The sequence below is a fragment of the Ricinus communis genome, chromosome 3 (assembly GCF_019578655.1).
Source record: "Ricinus communis isolate WT05 ecotype wild-type chromosome 3, ASM1957865v1, whole genome shotgun sequence".
Classification (NCBI taxonomy): Eukaryota; Viridiplantae; Streptophyta; class Magnoliopsida; order Malpighiales; family Euphorbiaceae; genus Ricinus; species Ricinus communis.
The window spans coordinates 8,162,495-8,176,136 of record NC_063258.1 but is presented as its reverse complement, the minus strand read 5'-3'; positions in this window follow the sequence as shown (position 1 = coordinate 8,176,136).

Here is a 13,642-nt window from a genome sequence, read left to right as displayed (position 1 = left end):
AATATGCAAGCAAACATGTGTAAAACTATGCACATCAAATTTCCCCACACTTAAGCTTTTGCTTGTCCTCAAGCAATTAATAACTCAACTCATAAAACCGTAGTCAACAAATCCTCAAAGTTCATGCCTTATGTCACAGTAAATAGCATTCTACACATGTCAAAAGAAACTCAATTGTAAGTCAAGTTACTAATTATTAACAGAGAATGGAGATAATATCAATGCATGAATAACATAAACAACAACTTAATAACAAACATCAAAAACCAATTCCTCATAGGGATCACTCAAGTCATTCAAGGTATATAAGGTGAGAAATAAATCCCTGATGAGCATAGTTTTACACATATTTGCTTGCATATTATTGCGTATGTTCTTAGCAATTATTGTGCTTTTATTCCCAGATCACCCATGTTTTATGTTCTTTTGCATTTCAGGAACATTTATAGGACTATCATCGGTGTTTAAGCAATTATAGATCAATACGTGCGGAAACGGACGAGAATTCATCAAGATCGGACAAGAGCCCGCGTTGCACACATTAACTCAGGCCGTGCTGACCATCACGGCCTAGACTCTGGCCGTGACCAACCATCAAAACTTGGTCTTCAAAATAATAGTTTGAGCACGGTTTCCGTAGCCACCACGGTCTCCAGCACGGCCCGTGGTGACTAGCATGGGGAGCAACACGGTCATGGTGAAGCCCTAGTTGGTGAGATCCACAGTTTCAGCACGGCATGGACTCCGGCCATGCTGACTAGCACGGCCTTGACCACGGGCGTGCTGAGTTAAATATATAAGAAAAATTCATTTTTCTTAGAGGAGAGAGAGGGAGAAAAGAGTGACATTGAGCCCTAGTGGCTGGTTCGGTTTCTGCACAATATTGAGTGCGAGAGAGAGTTGCAGTGAGTAAGAATCCCGGAATCGTAAGATTCCGAGTGCAAAACAGTAGTGGAGCAATTCAAGAGGCAGTTTGGGAGATTAATCAAAGTGTAGATCTAGATTTGGAGCTGTTCATCCAATTCGAGAGAAAAGGGTGTACATGTTTTATTTTCATTATTCTTTCATTGTAATTGATTTCCTAGATTGTTTTAAACATGAACATGTTTAGCTAAATTGATTAAATCCATTGGGATTTCTTTGCTATGTTGGTTTGATATTATATTGTTGGATTGTTTGAGTTGGTTTTGTATTCTTCTTATTTTCAGTGTTAATAAGATTATGCATTATTCACGAGACGTTGTGAATTGTGATGTTTAGATTGCTTTATGAGATTGAGAAATCCGTTTGGCAATTGGAACTTTGAATAACAAGAACTGGTTAATAATCGCTTAGAGATAAGGATAATTAACTAGCCGGATTAAGAATTAACAAAGCTTAATAGAGGCGGATTAAAGCTTAATGCCAATTTAAGAATCAATCGTTAGGAAGAGATTCCAACTTTAGGTTATTAGGTTTAAGAATTCGGTTATCTCGAGAGAGAAACCGAATTCGGTTAAGAATTCATCCACGGGTAGCATAATTAGACTAACCGATCCTTTATCTTTTCTTTGATTGCCAACTAGTTTAGATTCCCTTTGGGTTTGTCTTCTTGTCTTGATTATTTCACTTATCAATTACTCCTGCATCTCCCTTAGAACTTAGCTTGTAGTTAATAGTTAGTTTAGAATTTATTCATCATCCATTTTAGGTTAATATAACAAAGAACAAAGGAGTAACTCTGGGCTTTCGCTTTCCCGAGGAATACGACCTTAATACTCGCCATTAGTGCTAGACTGCATCGATAGGTACACTGCCTTAGATTGTAGTTAACACGAGTAGCACACATCAAGTTTTTAGCGCCGTTGCCGGGGAATGTTTGAAAACTAGAGTGAAATTTGCTATTTGTTAATTTAGCCATTTTTTTTTCTTTCTTATTATTTTATGATTTTTATTTTTATTTGTTTAATTATTTTATTTTTGTACATATTTATTTAGTTTAAGTTTATGATTCATATAGTGAATGATAAGGAGGTTCAATGCTAAATTTAAACTCTTTGTATGATACATTGGAAAATGGGATCAGGAACCAAGAGAGTGCTAAAAATTGGGATGCCCGTGCATCTTTAGATGCTCGAGTGGAATCGTTTATAGGGCTACCGATCAACTCTCTTCTCCTATCCTTTCATCTCAAGTCGTTTGTGAATTTTGTTGTGGTTTACATGTGTGTAATGATTGTCCATTGTATAGTGATGTTGCTCATTGTTCTTATAATCATAATGTGAATTATACGGAAGTTGGCCAAATGACTCGTATGGAAGCACCTACAATCAAGAGTGGAGCACTCATTCACCCTTTGGATGGAGCTTAGATGGCCAAGAACCACTAGGAATTCAGCAACTACATCAATGACCTAATGTTGCACCTTCAACTCAAGATGAAGAGTTAGTGTCGGAGAGCCGATGATGAGGTTCATTACAAGTCTTGATGACAGATTCCAACAAACAGAGAGGATATTTGAAGATCAACAAACCTCGATTAAGAATATAGAGCATCAAGTAGGCTTGATCTTTCAGTTACTAGCGGCAGAGCAATTGGAAACTCCATCAAACGCTACTGAATCCGAGGAGCATTTGAGCGCCATCACTTTGCGTTCAGGTGAGAATTTTTCTAGTTTATCTAATATGTTTGATGATGATGCTTCCTGCGGGACGATCTCTTGAACATGGAGATGGAACCGGAAAGGAAGAGGCGAACATAATTCCTCCGAAAGACTATCAACAGAATGTACGATTGATGATGCCGAGTTGCGCTAGAGGAATTGTTGGTAGATTTTCCACAAGTCCCTTTGATGATGGAAGATGAGCATGAGTTATCCAATAAAGAAGTCTTGGAGGAGCTCGAGTTTCTTCTAGCAAGAGAACCAAGCCAGGGACTGAAGAAAACCATCAACACTCCTGAAGAAATTGCCCAACCGTCGATCCTTCCAATTGTTGAAACTCTAGCTTTCAAATTGGAAGAGCCCCTAGAGCATCATGACTACGTGCAATTATATGAGGAGCGAGTTTTGCCCATCATACTGGCAGCTTGCTTGACTGTCGGGAAGAGGAAGTTGACGGTTATCCCTCTAAGCGGATATTTGAAGCCATTTGCTTGGAAGAAGGATGGATGGTCGTCGATCACGCCCATTTGCCTTTCACCATGAGTCCAGTGAAGAAGACTCATCACATCAAAAAGAAGCGCTTTTGGGAGGCACCCCAATTTTTATCTTCAATTTCTAATTTTTTTTACCTTTTGTTTTGAAACATTTTATTAGTTTTAGTTTTCATATTTTCAGTTTTGATTTTATTTCTTTATTTTATTATTTTCAGATTCTACCGAGGAGGCACTGAATTTCCACAACATCAGCCTCGATGGATGATCAGGCGATCCCTAGATCTTTTTATTTTTCCGCATTTATTTACTTTATTTTTCATACATGTCATGCACTTGGATTGTATTGCTTTTGTTCTCTTAGTTGAGCATTCCATGCAGGGTATCCATAACATTTTACACTGAGGACAGTGTGTTCTTTAAGTGTGGGGTGCTTATGGGTAAACCCTAATCTCTCATATGGATTTTTAATTGCTATGGCTAGGTGTTGTGTATTTTTAGGAGATGTTAGGACATTGTGTTTTTATGCACTTGAGTATGCTAATTTTGAGCTGATTGATGACTTGATTTATAGAATTGTAGTTACTTTTCTTTGTTGTTCATTGTCCTTGGAAAACAATTTATGGTGTTTTACACATCAACCCTGCCGGGTTAAACAAATCTCTTTAATTATTTGTCTTTTTATTGGATTTAGAGCATTTGCGAGCGTTATTCTATAAAGTAGGGATTTTAGTGAATGATTCTTTTTGTGATCTTAGGCATTTAATCCTTTGAGCATATACTATTGTTTATCGCACGAATTCCAGCATTTTCATACTTCTGTCCAAATCTCCGTACCTTTATGAATATAAGAATATAACCCTGTAAAACGTGTATATTTATGAATCTGAAAAAATAACCCCGTAAAAGTAGTGTAAGTGCGAGTTTGAGAAAACAGTCTCGTAGAATGGGTAAATTTTTTAATATATGAAAGCAACCCTGTAATACGGGGATATTTATAAATCTGAGAAAATAACCCTGTCATTGTGGTATATTTGTGAGTATGAGAAAACAACCGCTTAAATGGATTAATTTTATAATATGATAAAACAACCCCATAAAAGGGGTATATTTGTCAATATAAAAAAAAACCTTGTAAAACGTGTATATTTATGAATCTCAGAAAATAACACCGTAAAAGTAGTGTAATTGCGAGTCTGAGAAAATAGCCTCATAGAAGGGGTAAATTTTTTAATATGAGATAACAACCCTATAAGCGATGTATATTTATAATTATTAGAAAACCACCCAGTAATACGAGGATATTTATAAATCGGAGAAGATAACCTCGTAATTGAATATATTTATGAGTATGAGAAAACAACCACTTAAATGGGTTAATTTTATAACATTAGAAAATAACCCCGTAACAGTAGTGTTTTTATCAATATAAGAAAATAACCCTGTAAAATGTGTGTATTTATGAATTTGAGAAAATAATCCCGCAAAAGTAGTCTAATTCAGAGTCTAAGAAAACAGCCTCGTATAACGGATAAATATTTTAATATGAGAAAACAGCCTCGTAGAAGGGGTAAATTTTTTAATATTTGAAAACAACCTCGTAAGTGGGGTATATTTATAAATATTAGAAAACACTCGTAATACGGGGGTAATTCTCAATTGGAGAAAATAACCTCGTAATTTTTATATATTTGTGAGTATAAGAAAACAACCCCTTAAATGAGTTAATTTTACAATATAAGAAAATAACCCCGTAAAATGTGTATAATTATGAATTTGAGATAACAACCCCATAATAGTGCTAATAATTTAATATGAGAAAACGACCCCATAAAAGTAGTGTAATTGCGAGTCTAAGAAAACAACCTTTTAGAAGGAGTAAATTTTTTAATATGAGAAAACAACCGCGTAAGAGGGTTATATTTATAAATATTAGAAAACGATCCCATAATACGAGGATATTTATCAATTGGAGAAAATAACCCAGTAATTTTGATATATTTGTATGAGAAAACAACCCTTTAAATGGGTTAATTTTATAATATGAGAAGAAAACCCTATAAAAGTGGTATATTTGTCAATATAAGAAAATAACCCCGTAGAAAGTGGTATATTTATTAATATAAAAAAATAACCCCATAAAACGTGTATATTTGTGAATCTAAGGAAATTACACCGTAATAGTAGTGTAAGTGCGAGTCTGAGAAAACAGCCTCGTAAAAGGGGTATATTTGTCAATATAAGAAAATAACCCCGTAAAACGTGCATATTTATGAATTTGAGAAAACAACCCTATAATAGTGCTAATAATTTAATGTGAGAAAATGTCCTCGTAAAACTGGTATATTTATTAATATAAGAAAATAGTGTGTACATTTATGAATCTCATAAAACAATCCTTTAAAAGTAGTGCAATTCATGTAGTCTAAGAAAACAAACCTTGTAAATCGGCTAAATTTTTAATATGTGAAAGCAACCCTCAGAATACGAGAATATTTATGAATCTGAAGAAATAACCCCGTAATTGCGGTATATTTGTGAGTATGAGAAAACAACCCCTTAAATGGGTTAATTTTATAATATGATAAAACAACCCCGTAAAAGCGGTATATTTATTAATATAAGAAAATTACCCCATAAAACATATATATTTATGAATATGAAAAAACAACAACGCAAAAGTAGTGTTATTGGGAATCTGAAAAAACAGCCTCATAGAATGGGTAAATTTTTTAATATGAGAAAATAATCCCGTAATACGGAGATATTTATCAATCAGAGAAAATAACTCCATAATTTTGGTGTATGTGAATATGTTAAAACAACTCCTTAAATGGGTTAATTTAATAATATGAGAAAACAACTCTGTAAAAGGAGTATATTTATTGACATAAGAAAATAACCCGGAGAATGTGTATATTTATTAATTTGAGAAGACAATCCCATAATAGTGCTAAGAATTTAATATGAGAAAATGAACCCGTAAAAGTGGTATGCGATGTGAGGTTAAAGTAAACCAGCAAGCAATTATTTCCTTTTCTATTGGTAAATATCAGGATGAGGTCTTATGCAACGTATTACTATTGCATGCTAGTGATATTTTACTTGGGAGACCATGGCAATTTGAGAGTAGGGTGATGCATGATAGGTACCTCAATAGGTATTCATTCACCAAGGATGGAAGAAAGACCATATTGACACCACTTTTCTCAAAGGAAGTATATGAAGACCAATGTCAGATGGAAAAGATGATAGTGGAGGCCGAAGAGAAGAAAAAGAGAGTAAAAAGAGTGTTAGAGAATGAAAAAAAAAGATTTAGAGTAAAGAAAATGTAGTAAAGAATCGGCCTAGAGAGAAAAGTGAAAAGAATGTGAGTTTAATAGCTAAAGCAAATAAGGTTAGGCAAGCTTTGTATTCTAACCAGCCTATATTTGTACTTTTGTACAGAGGGGCTTAATCCCATAAAGTAGTCTAATTGAGTCTAAGAAAACAGTATAACGGATAAATATTTTAATATGAGAAAACCGTAGAAGGGGTAAATTTTTTAATATTTGAAAACAACCTCGTAAGTGGGGTATATTTATAAATATTAGAAAACACTCGTAATACGGGGGTAATTCTCAATTGGAGAAAATAACCTCGTAATTTTTATATATTTGTGAGTATAAGAAAACAACCCCTTAAATGAGTTAATTTTACAATATAAGAAAATAACCCGTAAAATGTGTATAATTATGAATTTGAGATAACAACCCCATAATAGTGCTAATAATTTAATATGAGAAAACGACCCCATAAAAGTAGTGTAATTGCGAGTCTAAGAAAACAACCTTGTAGAAGGAGTAAATTTTTTAATATGAGAAAACAACCGCGTAAGAGGGTTATATTTATAAATATTAGAAAACGATCCCATAATACGAGGATATTTATCAATTGGAGAAAATAACCCAGTAATTTTGATATATTTGTGAGTATGAGAAAACAACCCTTTAAATGGGTTAATTTTATAATATGAGAAGAAAACCCTATAAAAGTGGTATATTTGTCAATATAAGAAAATAACCCCGTAAAAGTGGTATATTTATTAATATAAAAAAATAACCCCATAAAACGTGTATATTTGTGAATCTAAGGAAATTACACCGTAATAGTAGTGTAAGTGCGAGTCTGAGAAAACAGCCTCGTAAAAGGGGTATATTTGTCAATATAAGAAAATAACCCCGTAAAACGTGCATATTTATGAATTTGAGAAAACAACCCTATAATAGTGCTAATAATTTAATGTGAGAAAATGTCCCCGTAAAACTGGTATATTTATTAATATAAGAAAATAGTGTGTACGTTTATGAATCTCATAAAACAATCCTTTAAAAGTAGTGCAATTGCGAGTCTAAGAAAACAGCCTTGTAAATCGGCTAAATTTTTTAATATGTGAAAGCAACCCTGTAATACGAGAATATTTATGAATCTGAAGAAATAACCCCGTAATTGCGGTATATTTGTGAGTATGAGAAAACAACCCCTTAAATGGGTTAATTTTATAATATGATAAAACAACCCCGTAAAAGCGGTATATTTATTAATATAAGAAAATTACCCCATAAAACATATATATTTATGAATATGAAAAAACAACAACGCAAAAGTAGTGTTATTGGGAATCTGAAAAAATAGCCTCATAGAATGGGTAAATTTTTTAATATGAGAAAATAATCCCGTAATACGGAGATATTTATCAATCAGAGAAAATAACTCCATAATTTTGGTGTATGTGAATATGTTAAAACAACTCCTTAAATGGGTTAATTTAATAATATGAGAAAACAACTCTGTAAAAGGAGTATATTTATTGACATAAGAAAATAACCCCGTAGAATGTGTATATTTATTAATTTGAGAAGACAATCCCATAATAGTGCTAAGAATTTAATATGAGAAAATGAACCCGTAAAAGTGGTATGCGATGTGAGGTTAAAGTAAACCAGCAAGCAATTATTTCCTTTTCTATTGGTAAATATCAGGATGAGGTCTTATGCAACGTATTACTATTGCATGCTAGTGATATTTTACTTGGGAGACCATGGCAATTTGAGAGTAGGGTGATGCATGATAGGTACCTCAATAGGTATTCATTCACCAAGGATGGAAGAAAGACCATATTGACACCACTTTTCTCAAAGGAAGTATATGAAGACCAATGTCAGATGGAAAAGATGATAGTGGAGGCCGAAGAGAAGAAAAAGAGAGTAAAAAGAGTGTTAGAGAATGAAAAAAAAAGATTTAGAGTAAAGAAAATGTAGTAAAGAATCGGCCTAGAGAGAAAAGTGAAAAGAATGTGAGTTTAATAGCTAAAGCAAATAAGGTTAGGCAAGCTTTGTATTCTAACCAGCCTATATTTGTACTTTTGTACAGAGGGGCTTAATCCCGCAAAAGTAGTCTAATTCAGAGTCTAAGAAAACAGCCTCGTATAACGGATAAATATTTTAATATGAGAAAACAGCCTCGTAGAAGGGGTAAATTTTTTAATATTTGAAAACAACCTCGTAAGTGGGGTATATTTATAAATATTAGAAAACACTCGTAATACGGGGGTAATTCTCAATTGGAGAAAATAACCTCGTAATTTTTATATATTTGTGAGTATAAGAAAACAACCCCTTAAATGAGTTAATTTTACAATATAAGAAAATAACCCGTAAAATGTGTATAATTATGAATTTGAGATAACAACCCCATAATAGTGCTAATAATTTAATATGAGAAAACGACCCCATAAAAGTAGTGTAATTGCGAGTCTAAGAAAACAACCTTGTAGAAGGAGTAAATTTTTTAATATGAGAAAACAACCGCGTAAGAGGGTTATATTTATAAATATTAGAAAACGATCCCATAATACGAGGATATTTATCAATTGGAGAAAATAACCCAGTAATTTTGATATATTTGTGAGTATGAGAAAACAACCCTTTAAATGGGTTAATTTTATAATATGAGAAGAAAACCCTATAAAAGTGGTATATTTGTCAATATAAGAAAATAACCCCGTAAAAAGTGGTATATTTATTAATATAAAAAAATAACCCCATAAAACGTGTATATTTGTGAATCTAAGGAAATTACACCGTAATAGTAGTGTAAGTGCGAGTCTGAGAAAACAGCCTCGTAAAAGGGGTATATTTGTCAATATAAGAAAATAACCCCGTAAAACGTGCATATTTATGAATTTGAGAAAACAACCCTATAATAGTGCTAATAATTTAATGTGAGAAAATGTCCCCGTAAAACTGGTATATTTATTAATATAAGAAAATAGTGTGTACGTTTATGAATCTCATAAAACAATCCTTTAAAAGTAGTGCAATTGCGAGTCTAAGAAAACAGCCTTGTAAATCGGCTAAATTTTTTAATATGTGAAAGCAACCCTGTAATACGAGAATATTTATGAATCTGAAGAAATAACCCCGTAATTGCGGTATATTTGTGAGTATGAGAAAACAACCCCTTAAATGGGTTAATTTTATAATATGATAAAACAACCCCGTAAAAGCGGTATATTTATTAATATAAGAAAATTACCCCATAAAACATATATATTTATGAATATGAAAAAACAACAACGCAAAAGTAGTGTTATTGGGAATCTGAAAAAACAGCCTCATAGAATGGGTAAATTTTTTAATATGAGAAAATAATCCCGTAATACGGAGATATTTATCAATCAGAGAAAATAACTCCATAATTTTGGTGTATGTGAATATGTTAAAACAACTCCTTAAATGGGTTAATTTAATAATATGAGAAAACAACTCTGTAAAAGGAGTATATTTATTGACATAAGAAAATAACCCCGTAGAATGTGTATATTTATTAATTTGAGAAGACAATCCCATAATAGTGCTAAGAATTTAATATGAGAAAATGAACCCGTAAAAGTGGTATGCGATGTGAGGTTAAAGTAAACCGAAGCAATTATTTCCTTTCTATTGGTAAATATCGGGATGAGGTCTTATGCAATGTATTACTATTGCATGCTAGTGATATTTTACTTGGGAGACCATGGCAATTTGAGAGTAGGGTGATGCATGATAGGTACCTCAATAGGTATTCATTCACCAAGGATGGAAGAAAGACCATATTGACACCACTTTTCTCAAAGGAAGTATATGAAGACCAATGTCAGATGGAAAAGATGATAGTGGAGGCCGAAGAGAAGAAAAAGAGAGTAAAAAGAGTGTTAGAGAATGAAAAAAAAAGATTTAGAGTAAAGAAAATGTAGTAAAGAATCGGCCTAGAGAGAAAAGTGAAAAGAATGTGAGTTTAATAGCTAAAGCAAATAAGGTTAGGCAAGCTTTGTATTCTAACCAGCCTATATTTGTACTTTTGTACAGAGGGGCTTATTTTGCCACTAATGACCTTAATCCATCTTTGCCTAGTGTGTTTGTTGAACTTTTGCAGTAATTTGAAGATATGTTTTCCGAGGAGATGCGAAGTGGTTTACCACCAATTAGAGGCATAGAACATCAGATAGACTTCATTCTAGGGGCTGTCATACCTAATAGACCAGCATATAGGACTAAGCTAAGTGAGACTAAGAATATCCAAGGACAAGTGGAGGAATTGCTAGATAAGGGTTATGTAAGAGAAAGTTTGAGTCCTTGTTCCGTACTTGTTATTCTTGTACCAAAAGAAAGACAGATCATGGAGGATATGTGTGGATTGTAGAGCCATCAACAAGATCACTGTAAAGTATCGTCATCATATTCTTAGATTAGATGATATGCTTGATGAATTGTATAGTTCTTATTTGTTTACTAAGATTGACTTGAAATCTGGTTATTATCAAATATGCGTGAATATTGGGGATGAATGGAAAACAACACTTAAGACTATATATGGCTTGTATGAATGGCTTGTTATGCCTTTTGATTTTACTAATGCACCTAGTACTTTTATGATATTAATGAATCATGTTTTGCATGGATACTTGGATAAATTTGAAGTTATTTATTTTGATGGCATTTTGATTTATTCTAGATCTTTAGATGAACATGTTATGCATGTGCGTTTAGTCTTAGGTAATCTTAAAAAAGAAAAGTCATATGCTAACCTTAATAGGTGTAGTTTTTGCATCGAGAAGGTTATCTTTTCAGGTTTTGTAGTATTTAGTCAAGGTGTTGAGGTTGATGAGGACAAGGTAAAAGCTATAAGGGACTGGCCGACACTTAAGAATGCGAGTGAGGTAAGAAGCTTTCATGGACTTGCGGGTTTCTATAGGAGATTCATTAAGGATTTCAGCAATATAGCTGCACGTTAAATGAGTTAGTTAAGAAAAATGTTGAATTTGTGTGGGGTGATGCATAAGAACATGCATTTAATGAATTTAGGGATAAATTATATAATGCACCTTTGCTTGCTTTACCTAACTTTGATAAGACCTTTGAAATTGAATGTGATGCTAGTAGTATAGGAGTTTGAGCTGTTTTAATGCAGGATCAAAGACCACTAATGTATTTTAGTGAAAAGTTAAGTGGGGCATCTTTGAAGTATCCAACAAATGATAGGAAATTATATGCTTTAGTTCGAGCTTTGTGAACATGGCAACATTACTTATGGCTAAGGGAGTTTGTGATACACACAGACCATGAAAGTTTAAAACACTTAAAGGGTCAAGATAAGTTGAACTGAAGGCATGCTAAATTGGTAGAATTCATTGCACTTTTCCATATGTGATCAAGTACAAACAAGGTAAAGAGAATGTGGTTGCAGATGCATTTTCTAGAAGGTACACTTTACTTAATTCACTTACTTCTAAACTATTAGGTTTTGATTTTATTAAGGGATTGTATCAACATGCTGATGATTTTAGTGGATTCTATGCATCTTGTGATAATAGGGCTGCTTCGGATGATTTTATCGATTTGATGGTTTCATATTTCAAAGAAATGGATTGTGCATTCCTAAGTGTTCTATAAGGGAATTATTGATTAAGGAAGCACATGAAGGAGGTTTAATGGGTCATTTTAGAGTAAGTAAGACCTATGATGTGACACCTGTAAAGGATGTCAGACATACATTGTATGCAAAGACTGATACATAACATATTTCTTAACTACTAACTTTTAACTCAAAAATTAATATGTATAACAAAAACTATTTATATGAGTCATACATATCACACACCAAAAAGCTCACAACATTAAATAGTACACTTTTTTTTATATACACATAAAATGCTTCAGATTTATACATGATAATGAAATCCACTTGACATGTCACGTCCAAGAAAGAAAAACTGAGGGCGACCTCCTGCTGACCTACCCGATACAATGCTAGTGCGACAGATGTAAATGTTTCGTGAAAACCAATTATAATTCTTCTAATCCTGAAAAAGAAATAATGCAGAGGAGTGAGCCTGCAACTCAGCAAAAGAATAATATAATTTCCTATGAAAAATAACACAATAAAATGTGTAGTACTATCAAACATCAAACCATTCGATATTTAATTATGACTTTATAGTATTTATATAAACCTTGTCATAGTATTTTCTTTAGGACAACAATGAACTTGTGAATTACATTTAATTTCATAATGATATATATATTTTTATTTTCATGGATCTCCATACGCACACAGCTAACTATAATCTTATGGGAAATTCCATATCGCACACAACCTTGCCAGATTCACAAGTAGTATTGCGTCCTTACAATCATCCAACCATAATTCTTATATATATATATTTATATATATACCATTTAAATAACTAACATCTCCATAATATATAAGAAACCATAATAATACCTATGATATACCAAAAACATACCATATTCCAACATGGCAGATTTAATAGTGTGCATTCACAAATACACCAAACATTCCACATTAGGAATTCCAAAACCATATTCTCCAGATCAGTAATATTATAAGTCTAGATTAATTTGAAACTGATTTTACATCAAATGGATGTGTATAGAAAGAGAAACATAAAAAACATTCTACCATGGTCAAGCTGTCAATAAAATTAAGCAACAGAAAGTATGATCCAGATTGGCCATTAAAACAGCAAAATCAAGCTTCCTCTATTTCTATAACATTTGTAAATTACATTACAAATTTTCTATAGCAATAAGTAGCACTCCATTTTGGTGGATTTTTAAATTCACCCTATTAATTATGTCATAACTTAATGTATTCTCTTATTATGCTAACATAGAGCCTGATTCAGATCGAGCTAAAGAAATAAAAGTTTTAGATGACTCTTTAAAGTTTCTATATCATTAAAGAACACTCAATTTAAAGCCTCCCAGCTCAAGATATGATCAAAATAATAAGACTGAAAAACTAGGTCTTTAGAACTCGAATTCTATGTCTTCTAAACCCTAACTCAATTCAACAAAATATTAAAATTACTTACCAAATAAACCTCTAGAGCCTTTGTAGATGAAGATTAAGATAAAAAATGGATTCTAAACCTCCAAATTCCACTTGAAAATTCAGTTTTCTCTTT